This window comes from Candoia aspera, chromosome 4 (genome assembly GCF_035149785.1).
Source record: "Candoia aspera isolate rCanAsp1 chromosome 4, rCanAsp1.hap2, whole genome shotgun sequence".
Taxonomy (NCBI): Eukaryota; Metazoa; Chordata; class Lepidosauria; order Squamata; family Boidae; genus Candoia; species Candoia aspera.
In genome coordinates, this window is record NC_086156.1 from 51,742,247 (window position 1) to 51,748,727 (window position 6,481).

Consider the following 6,481-nt stretch of genomic DNA (forward strand, 5'->3'; position numbering starts at 1 on the left):
AGGACTTATCTGTCATTGTGGAATTAGTTTGTTTTATCCATCATTGCATTTGCTTTTTGCTTTGAGGATTGAAGTGGTTCTGGCGTTTAATAAATCAGGCACTTACAGATAGACGGTTTGGCCCTATTACACAAATATCTGCAGATAAATGGGAGGATCATTTTAAGAACATCTTTAAAAGGGAATCTGCTGTGATTGCAGATGTGATTCCCTCCTGCAATGACCTCCCGGTTTGGCCACCAGTATCCTTAGCTGAGGTTAAAGATCTTATTGTCCAATTAAAACCAGGTAAAGCATCTGGAGGTGATTTTATCCCCCCAGAATTAATAAGGGAAAATAAAGACTGCTGGGCCCCAGTTTTGGCCACCTTTTTAAAATATTACACACATTAATAACACAGGACAATTTCCATCTGACTGGAATCAGACCACTGTTGTACCAATATACAAAAATAAAGGAAATTGACCCTACAGATTACAGGCCTATCAGTTTATTAAACACAATAAATAGACTTTATGCCAGATTTTTATATTCAAAGTTAGTGGATTGGGTACAAAATGAAAATATTATTGCTGAAGAACAGGTCGGTCCTTCACTATCTGGCAGAAAAATATTCTACCCCCTCTCGTGGTTCCCTTTTTGCAATCTTTGTTGATTTTAAGTCAGCTTTTGTTCTAATACCAAGGGAGAGATTGTGGGATATTCTGAGACATTCCACGATTGACAAAAGGCTGCTAGCTCTTATTCAGTCGCTTTATTCAAATACCTCCCTGAAAATTAGATGCACCCCTTGGGGACATTTATTTAAAGCTGTCCCAACTTATAGAGCTATAAGACAAGGCTGCATATTAGCTCCATTACTTTTCAATTTGTATCTAAATCCAATAATTCAAGGGCTTGCTGTTCTAGCCCATCATTCACCCATTTTGGCTGATTGTGCAATTCCAGCATTATTGTATGTCGATGATGTAGTCATTATGTCTACCTCACAGATGGGAATGAGAAAAGCACTTAGGGCACTAGCTTTATTTTGCACAAATGGCAAATAAATGGGACTCCAATTGAACAGGTGCGCACCTATAAATACCTTGGAGTGCAGTTTCATTCTTATTCTGGAAAGCTCATTTTCTGTACTGGGTAAGTGTTGCACAGCGTACCGCATCAGCTAGTGTAAGATTCTACCGTTCCAAAGGAGCCCATTATATTCCAGCAGCTTGCAAGGTCTTTCAAGCTAAGGTAGTCCCTCAGCTTCTCTATGGCTCTCAGATCTGCTTCCTTGCTAAGCTCAGTTCTATTGAAACCATCCAGAATAAGTTTACTAGAGCCATATTGATGGTACCAAAAAATATCATTGTTTCATTGGATGCCAGAGCATGGTTCTTTCGTCTTACCCTCTGGCTAAAGTTAATTATGTTGCCTATAGGTCTAGCCCTGTTAATATTTAGAGATCATTTTAAGTCATCTTGGCTAAAAAATGCCTTAGACAAAATTAAATTGTTGGGCTTCTCTATGGAACGTCTATGCTCATTAGGATTTTATAATGCTAGAACCACCCCAAAACAATGAATCTGGAATATAGATCTCCAAACAAATTTACAGTAAGTAAGGTGCCACACCCCAATATCTGTCATTTTCTTCCAGAAGGCTTCATTCCAGCTTCTTATTTATCATCTATCACAATTTTGAAATTTTGTAAAGCTTTCATTTTAACCAGGCTGGACGCATTGCCCTCAGCAGTCCTTTTTGGATGTTTTAAGGGCACTCCTATGCACCTTCGGCTATGTCCATGTGGTGATGGCTCAGTAGAAACCCTAAGCCATATGCTGTTATACTGTTCCCTATATAAGGATTCTAGACAGATCCTTATATATCCATTATTCAAGAAATTTCCAGGCAGGGAGAGTGACTTCTATCTAATGCTATTTCTTTCGGACAAGGACCCAAAAATATCCTCCCAGGTTGCCCAGTTTTGTGCTACCATCTGCACAATATGTCACACCATTACTTAGATTCTGAATTTCTTAACATAGTATTTTATTTCAATTCATTTTAGTATTTTCATTCTTAACCAAGTTTGGATTGTAGTATATTAATCGTTTTTGTTTTTATATATATGTATTAATATAAGATTGTTGCTATTGGATAGTTTTATTGTGTCTGGCCTTAGAGCTGTAATAAATGTGATGATGAGGACTTGAAGTACAAGAGAATGAAGGATACATCTGGTTAGTATTAACTTTTTAAGTGGCTCTGTGACATATCTTGCTTGTTAGATTTACAAGGAGTTATGGCAGATGCTCAACTTAGCTTCAGTTTATATTAATTGAAGCTTAATATACATCAGTTGTTAGGCAGTTTCAAAATGCTTCCAATTAGTTCTTTTTAAAACACACACACATGCACACACATGCACACACGCACGCACACACAGGGTGAGGGGAAATCAGTTTTCTGTATACAACATGTGAGTGATAGGGAATAAATCAGGCATTGCCTGCTTCAAACAGGTACCTTGTGAAAGCTGCAATGCAGCTCAGGTAAATTCTAGATGGATAATCCCTAGAGAAGAATGGAAGCAAATCTAGCAAGCTTCAGGCAATAGTAATAAATAAGGAAAGCTCTAAGTGTTTACAAAAGTAGGCAGCTGGGCTGTTTAATGCTGTCACATAAACTGTGAGCAAATGAAATCAGCAGCTGTTATTCCTTCTCTTTATCAACCAGTCTCCTAGCATCCAAAACAACACATTTGGACCCCGGGTTCAGTTTATTTATGTTTTTAAAAAAACAACTACACAAGGGCAACTTATTCTGCAAAAAATGAAATAACTGCCAAGCATAAAGCACCTCTGCAAATCTTTAAAAAAAGGCAGGCCGATATAGGAAAAGTCCTGCGGCAAATCCTGTTTTTGTTAGAAGTGCGCTAGACAGTCTAAAGGAAATGCTTCACTTGTGGTTGAATTCTACTTTGGACATTTGGCAACTAATGTTACTGTCTTTCAGAGGAAAATTAAAACACATCTCTTTTACCTGCATATTTTCATTTAATCTCTGTCGGAGTTTACAACAGGTTTTTAAAAGATCTTTTGTTATTGTCTAAATTTTTTATAAAACACTATTACTGGAATGTAATCATGGAATTTCATGTGATAAAAGGATTATATATTAATCTGTGAATTAAATCCTTCAGTGATAAAATAATAATGACATAATAATAATAATGACAATTTCTCTCTCTGTTTTAAAAAGGAGGGATTGAAATAAGTTGTAACATTATGGACTTTGACAAGTAGTAAATCAGGCTAGTATAATGGAAAGAATGCTTCAGATTTTTGGATCTGGAGTGAGAGCTTGAGGGAAATAGAGGCACTACTGAGGACCCAAAACATGACTACTGTGTTCACATCACATGCTGTGTCCAAACAAATAGACCATATTATGGTATAATATAGTGGCCAAATTCATACAGCATGCTGAATCATAAGATGGCCAACCCCATTTTTGCCTAGTGATATGGCGTAGCACTGGTAACTCTGTTTTTCTACCTATTTTAACTTGGATAGTGATTTTACATCCCACCTTTACAAATGGAAATAAACATGTCATTTTGCAGCTAGATTCTGAGACTATTATTGGATTTTTCTTTGCCTTTCATATATGAAATTTAAAATGCAAGATCAACACATACAGAATGTACTCAGTGGCTGCTACCATATGTCTATTTCCCTATTATCTCTGTAAAATTAGAATTCTCTGTAAAAAGTTCCCAGAAGTTCTGTCACTAAAAAGAGATGCTGAAACTTTTTTATTCCTTCTGGTTATTGAGGTTTTCCAATTCGTGTAAGAGCTATTGCTAATCAGACTTCTTAGTAAATAAATTACTGTGATGATTGACTTGCAAATGGAAAATGCTGGGTCAGTTTTTATTGATGGAATATTCATGACAGGCAGCAGTTTTAATATGGCTTATGACTAGAATGCATTTAGGAGCATTAGCATCCCATATGCTTTTCTTCCAGAAATACCTTTCACAAACAGGCCTGGGTTTAAATGACACCTCCATGCTTTAAATGAGATTAACATAAGGGTTTTATTATACTGATTAAAGTTAAATTTATATTGCTGAAGATTTGCAAAATAGAGGAGGGATCACCTGGAATCTTACTTTCCATTTCTATTCTGTTACTAGTAAAGGTAAAGGTTTCCCTTGACGTAAAGTCCAGTCGTGTCCGACTCTAGGGGGCGGTGCTCATCTCCGTTTCAAAGCCTTGGAGCCGGCGTTGTCCATAGGACACTTCCGGGTCATGTGGCCAGCATGACTCACGGAACGCCGTTACCTTCCCGCCGAAGCGGTACCAATTAATCTACTCACATTTGCATGTTTTCGAACTGCTTGGTGTGCAGGAGCTGGGACGAGCAACGGGAGCTCACCCCGCTGCGCGGTTTCGAACTGCCGACCTTCCGATCGACAGCTCAGCGGTTTAACCCGCAGCGCCACCGCGTCCCTGAGATTCTGTTACTACTATGTACATAAAGAACAACCAAAGATTATTCCCTTTGGGACTGTCCATGCTTATTATCCATAGTATTGTTTCCATTGGCTCTGGAAAGTTCTGTACCTTTTGAGAAAGATAGATAGATAGATGCTATTATATCTTCTCCCTTCTTATTTCTTGCCTATTGTTCATCTCTCTCTCTCTCCCACTGCTTCTGTCTGCTTTTTGTCCTGTTTTGCCAGTTAACTGTTTCTGAAGTTTGCTGATGTTTAAGGAATAAATATCAAGTTATATTTTGGCTAGCTGAAGTGGTTGTGTATATGTGTGTGTTCTTTCTTATCTGGATACAGGGATTGATTGGTAGTCTGCTGGACACAGATTAAACTAGAAATCACCCACAGTGATTTTCAAACAGTGCGTAAGACAAGAAGCAGAGGAAGGAAGCTCTACAGAGGGAGAACCAAACTCAAAATAAGGAAGAATTTCTTGATTGTGAGATCTACTAAGCAGTGAAGCAGCCTGTCTCCTGGAGTTGTTGGCCTCCACTACTGGAGGTTTTCAAGCAAAAGTTGGACAGCTATTTTTCCTGGTAGTATGAGAATTCCTGCCGTAGCCAGGGAATTGGGCTAGAAGACCTCCAAGGTCCATTGCAACCTGATGATGCTATGCTCCTTTGAACAATGGGTCTATGGCAATATTATTAGAAAGAGTGAAACAATTGCTCCAGAGAACTGTTTTGGGATGTCATGAAACTGCATTACATTGCTAATTGGTTCACTTGTTATTGTTGTATTATCAGGGTGAGGGAGAGGTGCTCGCATAATTTTCTGTCACAAATGTCAAAATAATTTGCTGCTCCTGGCTGTAAGCAACTTGCTTTGGATGGAGGTGCTTGGTTGTTAACTGATTGGGTCCATATTATGTGCTAAACTATAATTGGTTTGGGTTTGGCCCAGCATGTTGGGCCACAATAGCCCAATCCAGCTATTATAGCCTCTAAACCATTGTTTAAGGCTTAGTATATTGTGAGTTGTTCAACAACTTTAAATGAATTGTGGATTAAGACGATGTCTGAATGAGGCCACAATGTTGTTTTTCAGTCCCTTTTTGAGCAAAAAATATTGGGAGGTTAAATTTATCCTTTGGATAGCCCTCCAATGAAACTAAAATAAAGTTCAAACAATGACAGTTGTCTTCATCTATTTCAGTGTGAACCAAATAAGTTATATTTCCAGATACACAGAGAGAAATAAGAGTTCAGTTGCAGTTTCAAAATCTATTAAATAATAGGAAAATTAAAAGTGGTTCATAAAAAGGAAGGTAATTTATTTGAGCATAGACATTTCTTTTTTAATTTCAGCATGCCATATTGTAAAACAATTCTTCCTTTCAAGTAATTCAAAATTAAAATCAGTAAGAACACACAGCTGTCTTAACTAGTATTACATCTTCAAATAAAAAGCAGCTAGACATGTTGTATAACCTGAGAGAAGCAATTATCTGAAGGAATAATATTTTGGAGTCTGAGGAAGTAATAGGGTGCATGAGACCTCTGTCTGTCTGTCTGTCTGTCTGTCTGTCTGTCTGTCTGTCTATCTATCTATCTATCTATCTATCTATCTATCTATCTATCTATCTATCTATCTATCTACCATCTATCTATCTACCTACCTACCTACCTACCTATCATCTCCTGAAACTCTAGATTGGAACAATATTAAGAAGTGCTATTTTACGTTTTGCCTGATCAGTGATCTGGGGGTAGCTAGGAAGCTTCCTACTGCTTGAAAAGAACACAGTGAGAAATGAGGAAACCCTTGATGATGACATCCTTTACTTTATGATATGTTGGTTGAGAAGCTCTGGAAACCCTGTTACAATGGTGAAATCTCAGATACTATAGTCTTCTGTTATGTTGAAGAGAGATACTGGATGAATGAAACCATTTCTGCAGGAAGGGTGCAATAGCAGAATGGCTGGCTGGTTCT